Genomic DNA, 26,133 nt, shown 5'->3' with positions numbered 1-26,133 from the left:
AGGAAAGTGTGTACCGCAAGGGAGAAATATGCTGGTTGGAAGGGGGCCTGGCAAGTAAAGAGAATAACCCTTAAGGTAAGCAAGAGAGAAAATGTTCTGAAGTGTTGCAGGAGGCACGCTAAAGTAAAATCAACACTCTTCTCCGAGCTGGACTAAGGCAATCTGGCAAGAGTGCACATGGAGGTGCATGCACACACCCACACACATCCTTGTCTCCCAAGCACAGGGCCCTCACCAGCACAAGTCTGTGCATAGTCTTGGGGTGGCGGCAGCAACCTGGACTCCCCTACTCATAGTTCTCCATTGGGATGGCAGGAAGTCTCCATGCCTACAGACCCTACAGCTGGGATGGCAGGGGCTGAGGCTTCCCTTCTCAGACCTCAGCCCACCCAAGTTGAAGTAGCAGTGCACTGAGACCCTGGTTAAACTAACTGCAGCAGAGTCAGCCAGAGCGCCTCTTCCTCTCTGGCTGCTTGAAGAGTACCAGCAGCTAGTCTTGTTCTCCCCAAGCTGCTTTAAAATACCATGGTGTTTGCTGGACCCCCAAACTCCTGACTACATGAAGATCATCAATAGCAGTCTATCCCCATTCCAGGTGTTTACTGGAACCCCTGTGTGGACCTTTTGTGGTGCAGACCCTGCTCCTTGTTCTAGGCTGTATGTAATGACATTACTGATGCTGATGGTTTTGAAATGAAACCGAGAAGCCAGCTGTCTCAACCCTGGAGGATGCCTCACACCCTGCCACTCCACAGGGGCTCCCCAGGCTGCTTCAGAGGCATCGGGGACAGCCTGGAATGTCTCCTGGAGTCAGGGAGTTCCTCATTGCACAGCAGGGGTCTAGAAGTCCTGAGAGCCGTGGCTCCAACTGAGGATCACAGGGTTGCAGCAGGGATCCTGGAAACACAGAGTGCCTTGTCTTGAGCCCTGGTTTTCAGGGCTTTAATGCTCCCTGCTTGGGAGCTTAGACCCTGCTAGAGCCAGGGCTCAATGGGAGGGAGCTGAAAGCCCCCACTTCTGAGACAGTCTGCAAAGCTGCAGACCAGGGGAGCCCAGGCTCCCCCAGCAACCTGTGAGGCAAGGCGGCAGGAAGCCAGGCAGGTCCAATGGAAACCTGCCTGTTTTTCATGGAAGTTTGCTGAAAATGATAATGCTTCTGGGAAACATTTTGGTTTTGATGACTTGGAATTTTCTGACAAATGTTTCTTTGGAAAATTCTTGACCACCTCTAGTTTTATCCCATATTGACAACTCTCTTTGAATTAACTGGTGAATGATCAGACTTTATCCATAATTAAGTTAGGTAGAGACAATACTTTTTGCCCTGTATAATTCCTTATGGACTACTTAGTACTCATATTTCAGATGTTCCCTTATCTGTATTCTTCATAAATATTCCTACAAAACTAATGATGAAGTGAGATTTTTTTATTTGAATGTTCCAGAGAGTTTCAGGGAAAAAATTCTGAAGAATTTGCCAGAGCTTTCCACATATTTCCATTCTACTGGCCAAGCTTTATTTAAAACATTTAGGATTTGAATCCTGAGAACCTGAGAGGTCATCTCCCTCCCTGTGTCAACTGTCTCACTATGGTCCTGCAGCCTTGAAAATTCATCTGTCCTGGCAAAGGGGAGTATCTATTTTATGGGCACTCAGCATTCAGTGACATTCACCTTCCAGGAGCAGAATCCCCCGCAAGGCTGGCAGAATGTAGAAGCTGCAGTACTGTAACACTCCCTACATTTGAACCCTGGGGGTGAAATCCTGGCTTCAGTGTAATCAACGGGAGTTCTACTGACTGGATTTGGGGCAGGGTTTCACCCTGGTTGACTTGGAGGTAGGATATTCCCAGTGGAAGGCTCCCAAAGCTTCCTCTGTCTCATGGCATAGTGGTTTGTTAGCGTCAAGCAGTATGTAAGGGGATTTGGAGTGTGTCTATGGGGGAGAGGGGAATAGGAGTTTGGATAAAAAGTGTCCTGTGGAGAAAACACTAAGAACAGCCAAGCTTGGGAAATAAGCTTAGGCTGTATTTTGTTGGTTGTTATTAAAATCACTAAGAAAGCGAAACCAAAGGAAGGGGAGGACCCTAAGTTTGGGCCCTATTTTGTGTCATTAGGATCGGGGTGAGAATGCCACCTGCTTGTAGATATATTCTCTTTCAGCTGTACCTCTTTAAATTTGCATGTGTTACGTGGCCTTAAAATACAAACCCAAACTAGGAATTGAGCAGTTTTGGATAAGGCCCCACCTGTCTTCCTTCTCCTGCAGATTTGTGTAGATTTTTCTGAAATTCACTACCATCTTCATGTTGGTTTATTATATTGTGTACTCAGACAAGCACAATAAGAGGTATTAGACCTGGGGAATGGAAGGGAAGATAAAGATAGACTTCTCATTCTATAAGAAGTGTGAGTTAAAGCAATGATGAAGAAATGAAGATGGATTCAGAAAGATAACACTGTAGCTTACATCATGGAGGACAAGCAAGTGCCTTAGAGGTAAAAGAACTGACATAATTTCACAGCATGCACTAGTGAGCGATGAGAATCCAAGGGAAACAAGATGGCATGTGAGAAACAAGCTTTCATTGATCACCACACGCCATGATATCACTGTCTAGGAAACCATTAACAAAGGTGAGAAAATAATACAATATTTGACAACTATTATTTTCTTTTAAGAAGTACACATTAAAAATACATCTAAAATACAGCACACAAAGAAGCTACATAATGTTAAACTCCTTGTAGATGTGCATCTCCTGTGTGCTTTTGAAGAAAACTTGGAAATCCATAGGTTTTGAATTTCCAAGTTTAACTTATCACTTTTCTTGTTCTGTTTTTTTTAAATCTATGCAGAACTTATCAAGTTGCTGAAGCCCAAAATAGAAGACAGAGCTTTATAAATATTTTGCATATTTTTGTTGTATTTGTTGAAAATAATACAAAATATGCTCACACTTGGCATCCAAAATGCAAATATTAGGAATCCCAGTCCCTTGATGCATTATGTTTTTCGTCTGTATGGTGTGTTGCGTTGCAGGAGATAATGCTATACTGAGCTAAAAAATTCACACTAACAACAGCTACTTCATTGTACCTTATGAAGGTAAACTCAGCCACAATGTATGAGTTTCTACAAACATTCCAAAGAATGATTACTCTGTGTGTATGCAGAAAAAAAGTAAAATTAACAATGTTTGGTTTGGAAATGTATTTTCTACACACACACACACACACACACACACACACACACACACACACACACACACACACACACACACACACACACACACACACACACACACACACACACACACACACACACACATATATTCAGTGGGGAGATCAAAGTGTGTATAGGAGCTTTTAGCTCTAAAACATAATCTTTCATGTTCCAATACATGAGGGTTAAATGGAGAGCTTTTAAGTGGAGAAAATATGCAGTCCATGTGAAAGGTTTGATAGTACTGTATAGCCACCAAAAGCTTAAATGTGCCTGACTGACTGTTTTTACGGAAGACAGTAAATTAGTCTTTCCTTTACCTTTGACAGGTGAGCAGCAGTTCTTGCATGACCGGTGGCTATCGTACATACATCTGCTACCACACAGGTGAGACTTTCAGCTTCAAAATGATGACTGGTAAGAAAAACAAGATGTCTTTCCTGGTTATAAATTTAACTCTTCTATGATTAGCTTGGGCCAATTAGGACACTCCTGGGGTTCAGACTATGTCTCAAGTACAAGCTGAAAGCCTGATTAGCTGAGGTCTCTTGATACTTGTTCTTGGTAGTAAATGCTGGCACATATAGTATTGATTTTCATTTAGATATCTTAATGTTTCCAGACAATCCTAGCAGATGCGGGCTGAACTCAGATCTACGAGAGAGCTGGGCTGCAATCTGCAAGCATTTTTCTTGCCTTTTTGTTTCATTTTTCCTAAACTTAACTGATTTGGAATCAGGAGATATAAATGAAAAATGCAGAGTTTGCCTATCAATCATAGCATGTACAAACATTGCTACTGCCCTTTTCTAACATCCTATTACCACCGGGTAGTTGGCTAGTCAAACAGGAATAAAAATTACACTGCAAACATCATAAGTTAGGCTTGATTTGTTGAGCAAGAAGCCTGACAATTCTGTAAGAGTTATATACCTCAGCCTCGCTGAAAATCAGCCTTGTTATGGCTCTGGTACGTCTATAAAGATTGTTCATTTCATATAAAACAGCTACCTGCACTGAAAGGCCTGAAAGGAAGAATGATGCTGGTTATAAATATAGAGGAAAATCTATTTGTCTGCCCCTTCGTGCTGTTAGCAAGTCACACGATGCAGCCCTTATGCTGTTCCTAGGCAGCAGGGGGAGTTTTCCATGGCCACCTTTTGCTTTCATCTTCTGGCCTGGACTGAAGCACATCATCTCTCTTTGTCATATGAGATAAAGCAATGAAGTGTGACCAGTGCCACTGCATTGCACTCTGCCCACCAGGAGCACGTTAATGATAATGAAAAACTATACTGCACCACATTTAAACTAAATGTGAGCGTAAGGCTGTCTGTCGGCAGACTGGTATAACAGTTAATGTCATAAAAGATAAATAGAAATTATTAGAATTGGTTTGGAAGGGATTTTTTTATAGAGCAGGGTTGTATTCCTTTAAAGATACATTATCAGACTGTTAAATCTAATTTCAGGCTACTGGGCAATTAAAATGATTAACACTCTTTACTCATATAGTTCGATTCATTAAAGTTTTAAACACCCTTTACACACTATTTATGTTGAAAAGAGAGAAATAACATGTGAGAATGTCTTGGATCATTAATCATTCAAATTTGCTATATAACCACTTTTGAAAAATCTTAAAACCATAGTGTGTATTTACAAACCTCCAAAGGCATGCTTGAAAGAAATAACAAAATCAAATTCAACCCCCACTGCATCTGACAGACCTTTTGTAGCTCCCAGACCCTTTTCTGTGTTTGCAAAGAGAACCACCCAGAAAATTCCCCCAAAAGATTGTTTAGGAAGCTATTCCTCCCAGGGGCTTGTCTACTTCTTAGCTGTCTTCATCTGGGGGCTTATTCCTTTCTTGGTACTCAGTGATTTAGGCATGGAGCTCCCATTAAAGATAATAGGAGCTCCAAGTATAAATCCTTGTGCACTGAAATGAAAATATATTCTGGGTATGGCACTTAGTTTTCAAGTGTGTCACATGGAATTTAGTATTATCTACTGACAAACCAGTTTATTAGATGGATATAAGAGGAGATCTTCAGGCTAGTAAATGCTGCCATTAGTTAGAGGTAAAACACCCACTAGCCTTCTGTGATGGCATTTGCAACAACCTCCAAAACACAGTGGGAACATAATCATGAAAGTCAGTATACAGTATGTGACAAGACAATTAAAACCGTGTATTAATGCTGGTCTTTTGAAAATATTCACTTAAAAAAATCCTACTTTTCACAAAGGGGTTAAAACATTTAATTCAGGTCTTCATTACCTAGTGAAAAGATCTGGATCAATATTTTTAAAGAAACAAATACTACAAATCAGTGTGCTACCCTCTCCTAAGGCTAGCTGAAAACACTCTGAAATGTAGTTGCATGTAATGAGGTGCCTGATGGTTTGACACACCTATCCTTGTCAGTGGTCGACCATGTGGCCATAACTCATTGGGCTGTGAACCCGCTGAGATTCCACATGTCAAGCAGATAAATATTTGGATGTGTGTGGTTTAAAGCACATGTAAATCCTATAGGAAACAATCCTTGTGGTTCAATAGGTGGCGTTCTTCCCTCTGATCATTACTGAATGATCTGGTTCTATGTCTCCTTGTTAGGTATGCTGCTGGTGACATCCTCTTTCAGATGAGGTGTAAAACAGAGGTCCTGAACAAATGTGGTCATTACATATTTCATGGCACACTTTGTAAGAGTTAAGGTAATTACATTCTGCATGCCTAAATTCCTCCTGCAGTTCTGGCTGGTGAAGGTTTGCTTCACCTCTTGTTCTAAAGAGCCATGTGATTTTGCTCTATGTTGTCAAACATGCAGAGGTAGCTATATTTCACTGGTTGGTGGTGTGATCCTAGTAGAAGATTTGTAGTTGTAAAGTGTTTTAGGACTCTTCACTTTGAAAATGTTATTTGCCGTAAATGTAAGATCATTATTAAGTGGGCATTCTGTTTATAAAGCACGTGTCCAGTCATGTGTCCTCTCCTCCTTCCAGTCAGGCCGGAATATGAAAGGTCAGCTAGCATTAGGGCATTCAAACAGCAGTACTGAAGGGAGGTAATATTTCATCCATCCTATTTGCCATTTTCCCTCTTTATTCCATTACTCTTATCCTCAGTGTAAAGCATAAGAACTGGCTCACTGTTCAGAAACAAGCCATGATATTTTTACAGTTCCGTGTATGGTATCTGATGGAGTTCTAACCCTAGACAATAAAGGAAACTGTCAGCCTCTATCAATGAGAATGTTTCTAATGCAGCTCCATCACTCACTTCGAGAGCAACATGAGCAAAGCCTTTCCCCCAAGAGACTGCCAGTTGTATCATCTCTGCGATACTCTAAGCTTCTGCTGACTTAAGGAATGGAAATCCCAAAGGTAGTCTTGAATTTAGTGGCAATATATAGTGCTTCAAGCCAGTCCACCACATAAGACATGCAGAAATGTTAGTTAGTTAGTTGGGCAGTGTACGGGGGGACTGATAATCAGGTCATATTCAGAGATCTGAGTAGCAAATCACATACACCCCTTCCAGAAACACTTTCTTTGAACCTTAGCACTCCTTTTTCCACCCATAGATTCCCTTAACTTTAGTGTCTTAGGAATGGTGAGCCATGACCTTCACATAGAATCATAGAATATCAGGGTTGGAAGGGACCTCAGGAGGTCATCTAGTTCAACCCCCTTCTCAAAGCAGGACCAGTCCCCAACTAAATCATCCTAGCCAGGGCTTTGTCAAGCCTGACCTTGAAAACCTCTAAGGAAGGAGATTCTACCACCTCTTTAGGTAACCCATTCCAGTGCTTCACCACCCTCCTAGTGAAAAAGTTTTTCCTAACATCCAACCTAAACCTCCCCCACTGCAACTTGAGACCATTACTTCTTGTTCTGTCACCTGGTACCACTGAGAACAGTCTAGATCCATCCTTTTTGGAACCCCCTTTCAGGTAGTTGAAAGCATCTATCAAATCCCCCCTCATTCTTCTCCTCTGCAGACTAAACAACCCCAGTTCCCTCAGCCTTTCCTCATAAGTCATGTGCTCCAGCCCCCTAATCATTTTTGTTGCCCTCCACTGAACTCTTTCCAATTTTTCCACATCCTTCTTGTAGTGTGGGGCCCAAAACTGGACACAGTACTCCAGATGAGGCCTCACCAATGTTGAATAGAGGGGAATGATCACGTCCCTTGATCTGCTGGCAGTGCCCTTACTTATCCAGCCCAAAATGTTGTTAGGCTTCTTGGCAACAAGGGCACGTTGTTGACTCATATCCAGCTTCTCGTCCACTGTAACCCCTAGGTCTTTTCTGCAGAACTGCTGCCTAGCCATTCAGTCCCTAGTCTGTAGCGGTGCATGAGATTCTTCCATCCTAAGTGCAGGACTCCGCACTTGTCCTTGTTGAACCTCATCAGATTTCTTTTGGCCCAATCCTCTAATTTGTCTAGGTCCCTCTGTATCCTATCCCTACCCTCCACCATATCTACCACTCCTCCCAGCTTAGTGTCATCTGCAAACTTGCTGAGGGTGCAGTCCACGCCATCCTCCAGATCATTAATGAAGATATTGCACAAAACTGGCCCCAGGACCAACCCTTGGGGCACTCCACTTGATACTGGCTGCCAACTAGACATGGAGCCATTGATCACTACCTGCTGAGCCCAACAATCTAGCCAGCTTTCTAACCACCATTCATCTAGCCCATACTTCTTTAATTTGCTGGTAAGAATACTGTGGGAGACTGTATCAAAAGCTTTGCTAAAGTCAAGGGATAACGCATTCACTGCTTTCCCCTCATCCCCAGAGCCAGTTATTTCATCATAGAAGGCAATTAGGTTAGTCAGGCATGACTTGCCCTTGGTAAATCCATGCTGACTGTTCCTCTCCTTTAAGTGCTTCAGAATTGATTCCTTGAGGAACCGCTCCATGGTTTTTCCAGGGACTGAGGTAAGGCTGACTGGCCTATAGTTCCCTGGATCCTCCATCTTCCCTTTTTTAAAGATGGGCACTACATTAGCCTTTTTCCAGTCATCCGGGACCTCCCCCAAGCGCCATGAGTTTTCAAAGATAATGGCCAATGGCTCTGCAATCACATCCGCCAACTCCTTTGCACCCTCGGATGCAGCACATGCAGTCCCATGGACTTGTGCTCGTCCAGCTTTTCTAAATAGTCCTGAACCACTTCTTTCTTCACAGAGGGCTGGCCACCTCCTCCCCACACTGTGCTGCCCAGTGCAGTAGTCTGGGAGTTGACCTTGTTCTTGAAGACAGAGGCAAAAAAAGTATTGAGTACATTAGCTTTTTCCACATCCTCTCTCACTAGGATTCCTCCCTCATTCAGTAAGGGGCCCACACTTTCCTTGACTTTCTTCTTGTTGCTAACATACCTGAAGAAACCCTTCTTGTTACTCTTAACATCTCTTGCTAGCTGCAACCCCAAGTGTGATTTGGTCTTCCTGATTTCACTCCTGCACACCTGAGCAATATTTTTATACTCCTCCCTGGTCATTTGTCCAATCTTCCACTTCTTGTCAGCTTCTTTTTTGTGTTTAAGATCAGCAAGGATTTCACTGTTAAGCTAAGCTGGTTGCCTGCCATATTTACTATTCTTTCTACACATCGGGATGGTTTGTTCCTGCAACCTCAATAAGGATTCTTTAAAGTACAGCCAGCTCTCCTGGACTCCTTTCCTTTCACATGGCTCCTCCAATATCAGGCACCCAACTCCTCTCATCCATGACTTTCCAGGATGCCTTCAGCAGCATCTTGGAGGTCCAGCTGTTGTCACTGTACCAGCCCCCTTCCCACCTGTGCTCTTTCTGGTGGTGAATTTGGGCAGGGCAGAGAAAATCTGAAAGTGGCTTTCCCCTTCATACTGTAGCAGAGAGAACAGGAAATACTCATGCCACACTGCTTTGTTGACCAGAACTTATCCACCATCTTGATGAAGGGAATTTTGTGGCAGGGTTTCATGATACAGTTTTGAGTCTTAAGTTGACTTGGCTGGGATTGCTATCATGGTATTCGTTCCGATTCCCTGAATGGCTTTACATAATCCCTGTGCTTGAGGGGATTGTTGGAGGGTTTTCTCTGAGGGGAAAAGCTATAGTTGAGATGTTCTCTCTTAATCAGTAAAATATTGTGGGCCAAATAATGTCCCCAGCACACCCTTCAAACCTCTCTGACATCAGTGCAAGACAGAATTTGGCCCAGGGTCTGTGCTTTTCCCATTTTCTAATAATCACAATAATAATTATACAACCTGGGAATGTTGCAGTTTTTTGGTCTGTGTACCTGGGAAATGATTTTTTTTTTCAAGTTCGTGAGACTTCTTGAGGCTCCCATTGATTCTGATTATTTACAGTTTTACAAGGGGAATACAGGCAGCCCATGCTGTGAGAAAGATCAGAAGTGCCTACATTCCTCAAGGCTATTGCCTTCTTTAATTCTTCAGTTTAGAGTCAGTGAACTGATTGCATTTTTGTCCATTTGACACTTTATATTTCACATTTCTTCATCACATTATATTGTAGCATATTCTATTTTAAGGACAGCTTCCCTTTGAGAATGTGGCCTGTGATGTCTTGACCATTATTACAGACCTGATGTTGTTGGTGACTTAATCTTGCCTCATAGTAACTTTAGGCCACTGCCCTGTTTAACCCCATTTTGACTGGCCAGCTACAGAACTGGATGGAGATGATTGCCTTATTTAATCCACCTTATTTATCCAGTGGAGGAAGTAACTTCATTTTCCTTTTTAGGAATTATTTTATATTTCATGTCTAATCATCACATGCAGTGATTTGAGGACAGTTGCCCTTGGAGTATCCATTCTACTTTGCTATTTTTATAGGCTTAAAGGGAGATTTTCCAACTGTGTATCTTGTATGTCAGATCTGCAAGATAATTACTGTGACTGTACTTGAAAATCAAGTATTTGTATGTGCAAATAGACAGAAATCATGACTGTATGTGGAAACTGGGCATGCAATTTTGCGCACATCTTTTAAAATCTGGCCATTTAGTGAATACATTTTAACCAAGGTGGGAAGGGATCCTGGGGACAGTGTATACTCATCTCATTGCTCTGATTCATTTTGCACTGGAAAATTAGATAGTTGATTACATTATCACTTAAAGTGGCACACACACAAGTTACCACTGTCAAACCTTAATTGAACTCCTGATTCCAAATATTTTGATCAAATAGGCCAATCTCTTGCTTCCTCCATTAGCAAATATGCTACACAGTGTACATTTCCAGGGACTAAAGTTTCTGCTGTGGACTTTGTACATGAAAACCTGGGTGATGTTAGATCAAAGTCTCCAGTAACTTAATAATTTCTTTGTAAAGATATGCTTATTTTTCTGATGTAGCTGGCATTAGTCTAAATGAATCAGTAAAATAGGATGATCTCAGCTCATATAAATAATAGCAGCCTTTTCCTATTAGAAATGCCTTTCTTCTGGAAAAGGCAGTTGCTCCACATTGTGGATTTCTAATCAAAAGCACTAAATCCCATATGGTATTTTTAAACACATTTGAGCACCCCTGTTAACACAGAGTTCAAAATGTACTGGAAACCAACTTCATTTTTGTTCATGCAAATATATAGAGACTATACTGATATATCTTGTGTTCTTCTAGCTGACTCTGTATTAGTTTTGTAGTATCGGGGCCCATTCCCCCCAACCCATAGACTGCCTTTTGTGAGATGGCTGTCACGTTACCATATTAAAGGGATTTTCCCCCCCTCTCCCTTTCAAACATAAAGAACATTCCAGAACACTTTCCTGAGGCATAAACAGAAATTGAAAGAGGAGTGTTCCGAAATACCAGTGAATGCTGGAGGAGGAAGCCCTACAATAGTTAAGAGTAAAGAAATATAGGAGATTAATATGAACCTTACATAGGTGAATCTTAGCTGAAAAGAAGACTTCAGTCAGTACGCACAGTCATGTCCTGGTGACGTTAAAGATATTATTGCTTCTCTTTACCGTTTGTATCAATGGTATCTACTTACTGTGAGTCATTGCCACTTGATGTGTAAATATCATGTTGGCTGGAAAGCAAATGTGAATTGCGGCTGTCAGTAGGGTACGTTATCTAAAGTCACTCATGTTTTGCAGACCTTTGTCTACCTAAGCACAGCAAACATTGCATTTCAGGTTTAATTCTAAATTGTTGCCAGTTTCAACCACAGCTTTCAGCACAGGTTTGCATGTATAATTAAAAAACAAAAACTCCAAAACAAAACAAATCCTTGATATCTTCCCATAATTCACATTTTTTTTTGTACTAGGGAGAAAAAGAAACACATCACGCTGTTAAAGACCACATTCAGTAGTTTAGTTTGCAAATGTGGCCTGCCATTTACAAGGCAAGTGAATAGATTAGTATGTGTCCCAGAATTTCATATGTGAGAACTGCCTATAATGGCAAATTTAGCAATAAAAAAAAATGAAAATGATGAGAATTTTATTTCTGCATAGCACAATTCAGTGTTTGGGAAAAGTGAGACAAAACATATAGTTCCTATCCTGGCCCTGTGGTTCAATCACCCTCCTCAGCAAGAACAATCCTTGTGCAAAGGGGTTGTTCAGAAATGCTTAGTCATTTAGTTAAATTAAACCAACTTGTTCTAATTTTTTCATGTATGTTTCATCACAGAGCAATGGGACAAACCCCCACTGAGGTAAAGGGGCACTGCTCTAGTGCATTTGACAGCATTGTATCCACCATGGTCCGTGGTGAATTTGGCCCAGTGTCTTGGGCCAGACTCTCTTTTAATTAAAACTAAACATACGGGACAGAGAATGGACTTTCAGTCTGCAACTCCCAGATAGTAGCACCTACTTCAGTGAATAGTTCAGGACACCTGGGAGTTACATTGAACCCTTAGGCTGCTACCATTTCTCATGGAGTCATCACCAAATGAATACTGCAGGAGGATAACTGTTTCTACCTGAGCAGCTAGAAAGGTAACATGCTTTAATTAGAACATGTTCACATGGAAAAGAGGACCCAAACACACCAGGCATGCTTTCTTCAGTTAACCTAAATTTCCCCTCTGACTCTGCAGAGCTTTTCGCTGAGGTGTGGCAGTAACATTATTCAAATGATATTTTGTCATTTGCTGAATGTTAATCTATCAAAGTGTTAACTTTGCTGCTTTAATTTGAGACATGATGACATGCACTGCAGCCCCAGTTGTTGGGGGTTAATTTTATGTTCTTTTCATGCCAGACAGGATTCCTTCCAATAGCACCATATGTCAAAAACTCCAACCAATTCCAGTCATGTACCCATACTGTACAGCTGTCACAGCTATAATTATTAAAACTAAAGCCCAGAGAAGTTTGTAGTTTTGGAAATGCTCTGGTCTCCTAGATCTTTACTACTGATGTTATAGCTGATTAGGACCCTGCTAGCCTTCTGTTGGTCTCTTGAAAACTGCTGTAATTCTCATTCATCATGGAAGCTAACCAGCTGCTCCAGAGCCATCCCCTCAAAATGTGTTACTTGATGTTATGCTTCCCTGTTGTCCTGACCTTGGATGGTCAAACAAAGGACACTTATTATATTGGAATTACTTATTATATAGGATCCTGCTAACCACTTTCTGCACACACAAATGAAAACATCATTTATGTACCTGATGTCACTGAAGAGGCTGCTATTAATCTGCCCTCTTTTTTCCACTGAATGCATCCGATGAAGTGAGCTGTAGCTCACGAAAGCTTATGCTCAAATAAATTGGTTAGTCTCTAAGGTGCCACAAGTACTCCTTTCCTCTTTTCTTAGTCATCCTGCTATAGTCTCATTGCCATTTCAGCACAGATAGTGAGAGACTGTGACCTCCTGGAATGCTCTTAGATCAGTCAATCATTGGACTTTTGGCATGAATGACTGTCTTGTTGCTTAGTAGTCTGAAGTGACCCCTGTAATCTGAGTTTGGAGTCCTTATATCCACTTTTGTCATTCTTACCCAAAGGTACAAAAACTGAATACCTTCTGATTCACACTGAAACTGAGTAGGAAGTTTTGCTATTTGCTTTTCCATTAAAATCTCCAAGTTGAAGCTTTGTGATTTCAAGGTGTTTTATAAATTTTAACCTGTTTGACAGCCACTGCTAAAGTTTATCGCAGTACGTATCAGATCTGAGCAGTACACACAGCAGGGCCTTTTCAAACTGCAGATTTGCATTTTATACCTAAACTCTTCTTGATCCATTATAGCTCATTAAATAGATAGTAATTAGCCTGTCTTTTGAACCCAATACAGTGTTTTCAGAATCCTGTCCCTCCCTGTTTGTTTATTTTCTTTTGATTTAGAACGATACAAAGTATTCATGCACAGGCTGTAAGTGCTTGGTCAATTATTTTATATTACAAAAGCACAATTTAACCAGCTCATTTCATTAACCAAGCAGCAACTCATAAGTAAGACCATACTAGGTCTGACCAAAGGTCCATCTAGCACTGTATCCTGTCTTCCGACAGTGGCCAATTCCATGTGCTTCAGAGGGAATTAACAGAACAGGTAATCATCAGCTGATCCATCCTGTCTCCCGTTCCCAGCTTCTGGCAAAACAGAGGCTCGGGACAACATCCCGGCCCATCCTGGCTAATAACCATTGATGGACCTATCCTCCAGAAATTTATCTAGTTCTTTTTTGAATCCTGTTTAGAGTCTTGACCTTCACAACATCTTCTGGCCAGGAGTTCCACAGGTTGACTGTGCGTTCTCTGAAGAAATACTTCCTTTTGTTTCTTTTAAACCTGCACTCTATTAATTTCATTTGGTGACCCCGAGTTCTTGTGTTATGGGAAGCAGTAAACAACACTTCCTTATTTACTTTCTCCACACCAGTCATGATTTTATAGACCTCTATCATGTCTCTTTTCTAAACTGAAAAGTCCCAGTCTTATTAATCTCTCTTCATATGGAAGCTTTTCACTAATAATTTTTGTTGCCCTTTTCTGTACCTTTTCCAATTCCCATTTATCTTTTTTGAGATGGGACGACCATAGCTTGAAGTCTTTAAACCACAATTTGAGGACTTCAATAGCTCAGACATAGGTGAGAGGTTTTTCGCAGGAGTGGGTGAGTGAGATTCTGTGGCCTGCGTTTTGCAGGAGGTAGGACTAGATGATCATAATGGTCCCTTCTGACCTTAGTATCTATGAATCTGCACACAGTATTCAAGATGTGGAGCTAACATGGATTTATATAGAGGCAATACGATACTTTCCGTCTTATTATCTGCCCCTTTCCTAATGATTCCAACATTCTTTTTGCTTTTTTGATTGCCACTGCACATTGAGTGGATGTTCTCAGAGAACTATCCACAATGATTCCAAGATCTCTTTCTTAAATGGTAACAGCTAATTTAGACCCCATTCTTTTATATGTATAATTGGGATTATGTTTTCCCATGTGCATTATTATGCATTAATCAACATTAAATTTCATCTGCCATTTTGTTGCCCAGTCACCCAGTTTTTTGTGGTCCCTTTGTAGCTCTTCGCAGCCTGCTTTTGACATACTATCTTGAGTAGTTTTGTATCATCTGCAAATTTTGCCACCTCACTTTGTACCCCTTTTCCCAGATCATTCATTTGCCACCTCACTTTTTCCAGATTAAATACTTTCAGGCTGATATATTGGTCTGTACTTGAATTCCTTTATCTCCTTTCAAAGGCCAGGTGAAACTCAGGACCCTGTAGCATCCTGTGAAAGTTGTTATATTTTGTTTGTTATGGTTGGTTGGGGGGTGGTCTAATCTCTAGCACAATTTTGTAGCATCACTTGTGCTTTATGGGCTTCCTTTGGGCAATCTTCCCATGAGTTCTGAACATCTTCTTTCCCTGGCACATTTTCGTGTTGCAACTTGAAATGATCTAAGTAGGGACTGTGAAAGAGTCATTTTTGGTATTTCTTGCATCACTTCTGTTTTCCTTCTATCCCTGTTTGTGATGTGTGACTAGTTGTAACTTTTCTCCAAACTCGGTCTGTTGCTTGAATAAAATTCTGTGTGGTATATTCTTTTTTTTTTTTTTAAAGTGAAGGGTGAAGGAAGCAGCAGTGTGTAAAGCTATAAACAGAGGTTTTTTATATTTCATCTAATGGAATATTTCTTAAGCAAGCCACAGGGCTCTCTTAGATCTAGTTGAGAGTGCTTTTAATACTGATGGCACAGATACCACAGCTAATCCATAACAAGTTTGAATAAAGTTGTATACATTTGGATATTCCTGGTAATATGAATACTAAGTCCTCTACCCTCTCATTATATGCAAAAATAACTGAGGAATTTTCTAATCTCCTTAGATTTATGTAAACAATACCTAAGTGCCCACTTTGGGTCTACCATATATAAACTAGCTTGCCTGGGGTGGACTATGGTGCTTTAAGGGGGGCAGATGTTTTGGTTTAAATATTCATTTATATATGTATTGGAGCAGGGACTGGAACCCAGGTGTCCCTGTCCCAGGTGATTCCCCCAACCACCAGGCAATTAGTCATTCTCTCTCTCTCGCTGTGCCCCAGTGAATATTTCAATGTTTATACAAAGTGGCACAGCTTCAACAGGAAAGAATAAACAAAACCCACTCCAGAATACCCTAGTCTAGTTCATTTGCAATGTGGGACACCCATGCTCAAGTCCCTGTTCTGAATCAGGCAGAGTGGGGACTTGAACATGGGACTCCCACATGCCAGGTGAGTGCTCTAGCTACAGGGTTATTGAGTAAAAGGAGGCATTACCACCCCCCAGTGGCTTTGTGCCTAAGTCCCCTTGTGAATCTAGGCTGAAGAAATGTTTTTGGCTGAAACTGTTTGGCAAATTTAGAAATAGACTCAAAACTGCATTTTTCAGCAAATAAGCTATTTGTCTGAAAAATGTCGGTGTAGTTCAAAGCCACGATAGAAAGAAATTCTGGGTGCAGGACCACTTTATCCTTATGGAATATGGTGAATGGGAGATCTTCCATAAGCACCTTTAGCTCACTGACTCTGCATGCTGTTGCCAGAACAAATGTAATCTTAATAGACAAATGTTATTGAAAATACCCCAACAGTGGTTCAAATGGAGTGTTCACCAGCCTGGTAAATATCATACTGAGATCCTCAGCGGCATGCAGGGCTTGCACTTGCATGTAAGTCTGCAGAACTTCTTTCTGAAAACTCTTAATCATTTGGTTTGAGAAGGAAGGGTTTGGTGTGTGCACAGTCTTTTACATATATCACATTGTGTGTCTTTTATTCATGGGATAGACACTCAGAATAGGAAGGGCAGCTATAGATGTTTTTTATAAATGTGAACAAAATCAATCATGAAAAGAATGGTTTGTTAGCTTCTAATCTGGGACAATTCATTGCAGGCAATTGTGTTGCACAGGTCTCACTGAGGACAATGGAATTGCACTGGTGTAAAAGAGGGTCTGATTTGACTTGCTAAAGCACCTTTTATTACTATTAATGGTGTAGGAAAAAACTCAGCATCTGACTCTGAAATCCTAAGCTACTTTCAGGACTGGCACATAAAGAAAATCTTCTTATTTCTACTGAGTCATATTTGATATGGAAATCATTGAGAGATGGTAAACATGGAAGCCCAGAATACCATTTTTAGTCATTTTTTGAAGTAAAATCACACTTCAAAGGAATACAGTGATACCAATATACTGTGACAGATTTTTAAATGTTGATAATTGATGGATTGATATGACAGTGCTTTGCTAAGCAAATGTATTATTTTAATTTGATTATATATTTCTTTTTAACTATGTTTTATTTCTTTAAATCAGAGCACAATTATAGATTAAAAACCCAAAAAGTCTATTATTCATAAAATATCAGTGATTTTTTTTTTAACTGACAGCATGGTACAAGAAGTCTGCTAGGCTGACTCTGGTAGGCAAAGCAAACTTACTTTTATCATTATTGCCATTTTTACTGTTTTTATTACAATACTGTACATTAAATTTACAGTATTGAATCATCACTTGGGTATAACATGTGTAGCAATAACTAATTATTTGTGATAACTATTAGTACAGTAAATACAACTTATCTGTGTTATAAAAGTGGCATTAATAAACAGAATTCCATAAATGCCAACTGTATAACGTGATCATTCTAAAGCAGTCTAAAAATATGATGTATTGTAGCTAAAGACACAAATGCCTGTGTGTGTAGAGGAGGGGAGAAGAGGACTGGTTTGTGCTTAGAATGTTTTTTGATGCATAAATAGAAGCATTAAATAATTTTGAATACCTTGTTTCCTAAAAAAGATTAGTAGCGCTTCTCTAAGTGCTAAATTGTATAAGAGTTATTGTTCACACCAGGCTTCATACTGTATTATTCCATGTAGCTTTAAATAACCAAGTCCAAATTATGCTCAGCAAGCTGTTGGGAAAGCTTGGGGAAAGCTGAGAGCTGAAGAGCCTATTTGTGCCCTGACTTACATTCTGTGCAACCACACTGATTTCAGGCTAGCTGCCCAGGGTACAAGGCCGCACAGAGTTTAACTTGGAATGTTTTCAGTTTTGATTTAACCCAGCACTTTTTTCTGGGTTTAGCTTCACATTCCAGTGTAAAGCAATGACGTGCCAAGACAGTTTACAAAAAGGAGCTCTCCCCTACCCCATTTCTTCAGTTCTTCCTCTTGTTTTTTGCATTCTGAGTGAAAGCAGTTTTGTCTATGCTTAGTGTCTCAGATTTAACTTGAAAAATGTACTTAAAAAAATCCTACATACTCAGTTATCAAACTTGTGTTGGATCACAATTGAAATCATACAATGCAAACTTTCCACTTGACTTCAGAACACAACAAAATATATTTTTTGTATGAAATCCACATGATATATCCAAATGGGCATAGACTATTTTCCTAAAGAGATGGGTGAATCAGTTCCTATTTTTTTTGGAATATCTCAGTGAGGCATCTTGGGGCTTGCACTGCTCTAGTTTCCAAAGAGATCCCATTTGCTATGCTATATCTAACATCTTAGCCATTGGGGAGCACAGCTGCAGCAACCTTGGTTTCGAGCAACTAGAGAGCAAGCCAGCTACAGGGATGCAAACTCTCAGTGTAAATTTTTTTTTTGCCTGATTTTATACAACCCTTTTAGTTGGTTTAGGAGTGACTTTTTATGCTGCTAATTAGAGAGGCTGAAATAAGGGTAGTTTGGACTAAGATTCATCTCCCTATCCTAATATTTTAGGTATCTTTGCACTGACTTTATTCCCTTGCATAATATAGCCACAAGAAAAACTCTACTTTTAGAAGATATTAAGAGAGTGACATCAAGTGACAAAGCTAAGATATTCAAACCTAGGCCAGATACTAACTCAAGCTGTGAGAATAATTTCACATACCAAGTGAGAGAGATGAAATGAACATTTCCACTGTGTTGTGGGACAAGGTGAAAGATTCAACCTTCGCAACATTTATGTTGTGAAACTGTCAATCCTACTGTAATTAGGCTTGAGTCTGCTTAATTTAACAGTAATAATCCAGGGCCAGATATGTACCTAGGGCACTGCCCACCACAGACACAGAATATGCTCCTATTCTGCAAGTAGTCCCAAAGAAATCAGTGAAACTATGTGTGCAGTGAGTAAGGGGAGGCAGAATCTAGCCCTTTTTTGCCTTTGAACTACCCCTTATTGTTCTTGTTGTGATACCTGCACTTCCCCCATAATGTTTGCAGAGCTTCCTTAGTGGCCAACCTCATCCTCAAGGCACTGCTACTAATTATAGTCACGTAGAGATCTGTGGCTAGAGCTTCCCAGGGCTGCAATATCTGTTCTCTTGGTGCCACCACATCTTGGGAAACCCCCTTTAATGAGATCACCCCAGCATCCATGGCCTCTAGAGTAGGAAGTGCTGCCCAATCTTTGCAAACCTCCTCACCATAGAACAACCCAAGGAAAACACTTATAACTTGCAGTTATTATCCATTCCCTGTGTTCTTCCACGTGAGGAGGAAGTCTAGTCATAGAGTACTGCTGTAAAGTCCTTCAATCAACATGATAATATCACAGTTTGGCTCCATGCTCACAGGCTGTCCCAAACTTTGTTATAGCTCTGTTTAGTAACGGTTGTTAAACTTGGCTGTACTGGAATTAGATGAGCCATTTTTGAGTTATGAGACTAAGAACAATCAGAGTTTTTCTTTTTGCCAACTTATGACTTCAAAAAGACTACTTCTGAAAACTGCAGACTAGCTTTAGACCTTTGTCCTCAATCAAAGCCATTGTAAAAGTCTAACTTTGCCTCATGCGGTTTTGTATTTTCATACCTATTTATTTTATTCTCCATGGATATTATCATTTTGGTGAGAGGTCTTGCAGAAATTATAAGTAATTGGAAATGTACATTGAGCCATGAGAAAAATAGGTAAGGGACATTACAGATTTGTGAGAAATTAATGTGGTTCATACTTTACTATATTTAACTGTTGGAACTTGCCTGAAGTCCCAGACACAGTTTACAGTATTTCCGGAGTGACTGGCGGAAATTGTAAACTCCACTTGAAACCTCATGCAAGTCACAATCTCCAGAAAATGTTTTGATGGTGCTTGTAAACTTTGTCAAACATACTAACACTAGATACAATGGATGAGAGAGGAGCTTCTTCTTTTTTAACTTTTGGAATAGGATCTCTGTTCCCCTCTGGTTCTAGTAGCTCCCAAAGCTCCTTCACATAAAAGCAAAAATGTGGTCCTCATACCGGAACACCCCTACCACAGCCAGAACTATGCTGTCCTCCTCATGCTTCCCCATTATGAACCCTTTGTCTTCTGTTCTGAGTTATAACCTCACTTTTTCCTCAACTCCAGTCATTGTCTCATGAAGTTTGCTACCCCAGATGTCTTTAAAGACCAAGTTTTCTGCCCCTTCAAAAAGTTAGAGGATAAGATGCACAGAAGGCCTTTGGGCCTCACTGAAAACACCTACAGGTGAAGTTGAGCTTAAGCCTTTCAGGGAGAGTTGTCCTAGAGGAAGGGAAGATTGAAGCCTGAAACTCAGCCCAGTTTCACTGCACCATTAATAAGTGCTGTGGTTTTGTTTCCTTACAAAAGTTTTGGACATTTCATTCCTGTGTAAGCGATCTTGGAAAGACCCTTTAAGGAAGCTATTAACCTCTGGTGGCATTGGCAGGAGAATTTATAACCTCAGTGAGTGCTATTTTTGAGATACCCTTTTGTACTAGCAAATGTTGTTCTTGTAGGGGTTATAAAATCTTGAAGTGTATCTGGCAGACGTTTCAAGTTTTCAGAAACCTCTGTTTAAAGGATGCCAAACGCCAAATTATTAGCTTTGGATGAGGGAGCTAAGGTTGAGAATACATTTTATTTGAAAAAAGTTAATGGAATATTTTAATTATTTAAAAAAAATATTAGACTTGAAAGTAAGAAAATTAAAATTGCCCAAACCATTCTTAATTCTACCTGTCTCCTAGCCTCACATTCAAAGATATCCCCACTGCCTCCAAAGCTTCTAAAAATCTCTGTTTAATCTAAATCATGGGCACTCGTTCGGATAAAAAATTTGAATACAGTAATAGCTACTGAATTGCTAATCTGGTACTGAATAAGAGATTGAGACTTGTCTCTCCACCAGAACCCCTTTTCCATTAAAAAACCAGAGACTACAGTATTTCATATAATTTTCCACTATAAGTTGGAAATCCTCCCAGTCCGACTTCCCACTACTGGCTTGTTATCCCATTGTATCTTGTGTCACTTCCTTAAGATAGGTAAGACTGTGCAGTATGTTGCTTATCTTCCTGATTATAAACTGGAGAGAATACCCTCTCTTTAGACCATCACAGGTTTATCTGCATATGTAGAAGACTCACAACAGTTACATACTAAACTGACAGAGCATCTAGCCTTCATGAAATAAAAAATATTTTCTTTATAAATGTCATATTGCTGTAATTCACGTGCTTCATTAGATGGATTTTTTAATTCACAAGAAGATGTCAAGTGCATATGTGTAACAATGTGGGCCCAGAGATCACATTTTCATAACACTTTACAGTATGAATTAATTACATTAACAAGACCCCTATAGGGTGGGTGAGTGTGACGTTACCCATTTTAATGATCCATAAACTGAGGCACAGAGAGGTTAAGTGACTGACCGAAGGTCACCAATGATTCAGATCTTAGTGCCCTGCCCTAACCGCTGGAAAGTCCTTCATCTCTTACACTACACCTTTAACTCCTCTAGAGGTCTATGGACCAGTTCTCCAAATACAGAGTTTCAATACAGTGTTTTTCCATACAAACAAATACAGAGGTTTTTGTGAGAGCTGTTACTACAATCTGGTTACTGCACTGCCCCAACAAGAGGTTTTAATTTTAATTTGTTAGAATGAATAAAACCGAAACACCCTCACTTGATAGTGATTCTTCTGGGAGCAAGCATGCAGGCCTTGGTAGGCCAGTGTGTAACATGGACTTGACCTACACTGACTTTTTTGTGTTTGTGTAAAAGTTTGTATAAATTTCCTTTCAAAATGGGAGCTTGTATGCCAAGGTTTAAAACGAGTGAGTGAATTTTTATAGTTCCATTATAATGGAAATGTTCACCTTAATTATTGTAACGTGAATGGCTTACAAAATAATATATGGAAAGTGAAGTAAATAATGTAAACATATAATTATGTTTTGTACTATTATGTCCACAGAAACATAAAACTAACATTATGACTTTAAAAAAATGAAACAGAACTAGACGTGCCTAGTTAGTTATTTTGATCCCTTACCAGTTTCCTTCCTCCTCCCCTCTTCAAAAAAGAAAATAAAATCTGCATGCTTTGGGAAAAAACTGTTTCTGTCATATTATTACTTCTGAAGACAAAATCTGAGTGCATGGACTTTTAAACAAGTGCTTTATCCTTGAAAATTAAAATAAAATATTTTCATGTAATCAGTAAATTCTGTTATGAAACTTTATAGCAGCTACATTAAAGGATAAGAGTAACTACTATTTTGAAATTCTGAATATCTTATAATTAGACCAGCCCTTAAGAAATATTCACAGTTAAGGCACACTAAAATGTATTCCACAACATGGAGACAGCCCTGACAAAGAAACATTATTCTTAGATTTACAATTAATTACCCTTATGTCTATACCTTGCATTCAATTTGCATATCTTAAAAGTGCTGTAAATTTCATAGAACTCCCTTGTTATTTAAGATCATTATGCTTAGTAAAAGTTTCTACAGTGATAACTTTCTCTTGATTATGTAGTTGTGAGGTCAGTAAATCTGGCTTTACTTTGCTCTACAATGTTATAATTTTTCTTTTTGTGTGTGTTTTTCATTATTTTGCTCCTTGTTCCTTCTGCCCTCTCATTTATAATCCCCCGAAGAACCAGTAGATAGAGAAGTCTGGCTAGAAGATGAAGTGAGTGGTCAGATTCTCAGATGTTATCTTTTTCCCAGAACGCACTGGTACTGGGTGTCTGACATGTTCTATACATCTTTCTAGTGTCAACCTCATTAAACAAATACAACTTGATGTATAGCTCTCAAGAAATGAAATTTCATGCAATGAATTTGTTCTGTTCCAGCGTCGTCTTCTGCTTTCTCCACGTTCCCCCCACACCCTTTTTTGGTCAGCAGTGGTTTTGTGCATGCTTGATTTCTAGTTATAAGTTTAGATGGGCACTAGTGATAGTTTCATAATAGTTTTGGCAGAGTGTTTCAGGTCTTTATGAAAGTTTCATATTTTAAACCGACTACATCAGGTTTCCTACAGTCTCAGTAAGGGTTAGCCTTGTATAAAATATGATATAGTCTTTGGAATACTGTTCAGTATGTTTACTTTGATCAGACATACATGTAATTGTGTTTTAAATATGAGACACACCTGCTGTCACCTGCATGTTGTAAATGTGCTGAACTTTCGTAGGTAACAGGGTCTACATGTGCTAGAACTGTGGTTTATGGTCTAATTCAAGGTTAACACAATACCCTCCAAGCTAGAAAGACACTGAATGCTTTGCCAGAATAGTAAATAGCACTTTTATCCTTTTCCCCCTTCTTTAGCCCAGAAGAACTTAAAGAAGAAATATATTTTAAAACTAAAAAAACTCTCCATTTAATGAGACTATATATTATTTACAGAACAATGCCACTAAACGCAATTAGTGCTGGTTTCACCATTGGGTGGAATTTGGAGTTGTTGAATCTTTTTTTTTAAATGCAGTTCGTTGCAGTCATTTCCTGCGTCTAGGGCCATGCTCCAGTTTTAATTATGTGTAAAAGTATAGCATATAAGGAAACAGCAACATACTGTATACATATTTTAGATGCTTTGTTTTAAAAATACACGTCTGATACTTGAAAAGTTTGTCCCCATCCTGTCCCTTTTATAAAAATAAAGTCATTTTATTTGTTATCTTAAACAGGCAGTTTCCCATTACCACCTCCTCAGTATTATTAATTAAAGTTGTTTTTTAAAGTTAATGTGACTATCATTTCCCTGTTATACCTCACTGGAATAGTGCATTATTTAAAACCAGCCTTGGAAGACAATAGCAACCATTTTAAACACTTGCCTCCTGCCCAGAAACAGAATAATTTCTATAATGGTAAGCAGAACTATTATCAGTATTATAGTAATTATTAATTATGGTTAATGAATTAAATAAAGTTCCTGAACACTGTTCTTCGTTTTCTTATAGACTTAGCCAGTCATCTTATACTTTAAAGGTGAATCTCTCTCTCTCGCTCTCTCCTTTTTTAAAATGAAAGTATCTGTTTTTTCCCCCTTGGGACACGGTGTTGAATATGTGGGGGAGCACAGGAAGGGAGATTTAACACATATATTCATCTCTGATTCTGAATTTCTCTCAGGCCTTTTAATATATAAGTAGGTTTGAAGATCTAAAGTAACTACATGTATCCTGATTTTTATGGGCTGAATACAAGAATATGAATATGGAACTATTCGAGTTGATTCTAATATAACATTTCTGTTAAAATGATTTTTAAAACCCTTCCCAAAATTCCAATAATTCTGTTTAAAAAAATATAACACAGCACTGTAGATTAGCTACCCCTGGAATACCTTGGCAAAAGTATTCAAGTAGCAAGAGTTTTCCTAGTCTTATGTCCTATATACATCTGTTAAATTACTCAGAGATCTCATTAAATAAAGCTAATGTACTTGTAAAACAGTAGGGAGAGACAGTATATCATTGTAACTGTTAGAAAGAGCCATTCTGGCAAGGAGGGAGCCAAGAAGGCTAGGTGTATGCTGGTCAGTGTAGATGTTTCTAGGCCATAAATCTTGGCCCTTTCCTGCCTAGTTATTGTGTATTTCTTTAGGTGAGAGATTGATTGTAGCAGTGGAAGATGAATTTGCCCACAGACCCTTTCTTCTTTTTTTTTTATACTCCTGATGCCTCGCCAAGGTGATAATGCTTTTTTCCCTGCAATCATTTGTTTCAGATTAAAAGCATGAAGAAACATAAGAAGGCTCATCTCTGAAGTCAGGCAAACATGAGGGCATGAAGACATATAACTGTCCCTGGTGAGAGGAGAGTGCATTTTACCCCTGCTGGATTTATAATCTGTTTAACTGGGGGAGAATCATCAAGAGTAAAATCCATGGAGGAACCCTAATGTTTCTTTAGTGTGGATTTTAAGCACATTTCAATTCTTAAAAATGCTGCTAAGCTATAACATTATTAAATAGGACTGCCAAGCGATTAAAAAAATTGCCATTAATCACATGATAAAAAATAATTGTGATTTATCACACGATTAATTGCACTGTTAATAATAGAATACCATTTATTTAAATATTTTTGGATGTTTTCTACATTTTAAAATATATTTCAATTATAACACAGAATGCAAAGGGTACAGTGCTCACTTTATTTTTTATTACAGATATTTGCACTGTAAAATACAAAAGAAATAGTGCTTTTCAAATCACCTAATCCAAGTCCTGTAATGCAATCTCTTTATCATGAAAGTTGAACGTACAAATGTAGAATTATGTACAAAACAATAAAAATATTCAAAAATAAAAAAAAGTAAAACTTTAGAGCCTACAAGTCCACTCAGTCCTATTTCTTGTTCAGCCAATCGCTTAAACAAATTTGTTTACATTTGCAGGAGATAATGCTGCCCGCTTCTTGTTCACAATGTCACCTGAAAGTGAGAAAGTGTTCTCATGGCACTGTGGTAGCCAGCGTCGCAAGATATTTACATTCCAGGTGCGCTAAAGATTCACGTGTCCCTTCATGCTTCAGCCAACATTCAAAGGACATACTTCCATGCTGATGATGGGTTCTGCTCGATAACAATCCAAAGCAGTGTGAACCAATGCATGTTCATTTTCATCATCTGAGCCAGGTGCCACCAGCAGAAGGTTGCTTTTCTTTTTTGGTGGTTCGGGTTCTGTAGTTTCCGCATTGGAGTGTTGCTCTTTTAAGACTTGTAAAAGCATGTTTCACACCTTGTCCCTCTCAGATTTTGGAAGGCACTTCAGATTCTTAAACCTTGGGTTGAGTGCTGTAGCTATCTTTAGAAATCTCACATTGGTACCTTCTTTGCGTTTTGTCAAATCTGCAGCGAAAGTGTTCTTAAAATGATCAACCTGTGCTGAGTCATCATCCGAGACTACAATAACATGAAATATATGGCAGAATGCAGGTACAATAGAGCCAGAGACATACAATTCTCCCCCCAAGGAGTTCAGTCACAAATTTAATTAACGCATTATTTTTTTAACGGGTGTCATCAGCATAGAAGCATGTCCTCTGGAATAGTGGCTGAAGCATGAAGGGGCATATGAATGTTTAGTATGTCTGGTACGTAAAGACCTTGCAATGCCGACTACAAAAGT

The 26,133-nt window shown here is 39.4% G+C and overlaps 1 long non-coding RNA gene across 1 annotated transcript in view; it reads left to right on the top strand.

Moving 5' to 3' along the window:
- The window catches only part of LOC141996567 (uncharacterized), a 102,285-nt gene extending 77,426 nt beyond the window's left edge, over positions 1-24,859 (top strand). Inside the window, exons 2-4 of the long non-coding RNA XR_012641564.1 lie at positions 3,556-3,613; positions 5,850-5,950; positions 24,729-24,859. This is a non-coding gene — a long non-coding RNA (uncharacterized LOC141996567). The remainder of the gene's footprint in view (positions 1-3,555; positions 3,614-5,849; positions 5,951-24,728) is intronic.
- Positions 24,860-26,133: the final 1,274 nt, after the last annotated feature.

This window comes from Natator depressus, chromosome 12, assembly GCF_965152275.1.
Source record: "Natator depressus isolate rNatDep1 chromosome 12, rNatDep2.hap1, whole genome shotgun sequence".
NCBI classification, from domain to species: Eukaryota; Metazoa; Chordata; order Testudines; family Cheloniidae; genus Natator; species Natator depressus.
This window is presented reverse-complemented; position numbering and strand designations above follow the sequence as displayed.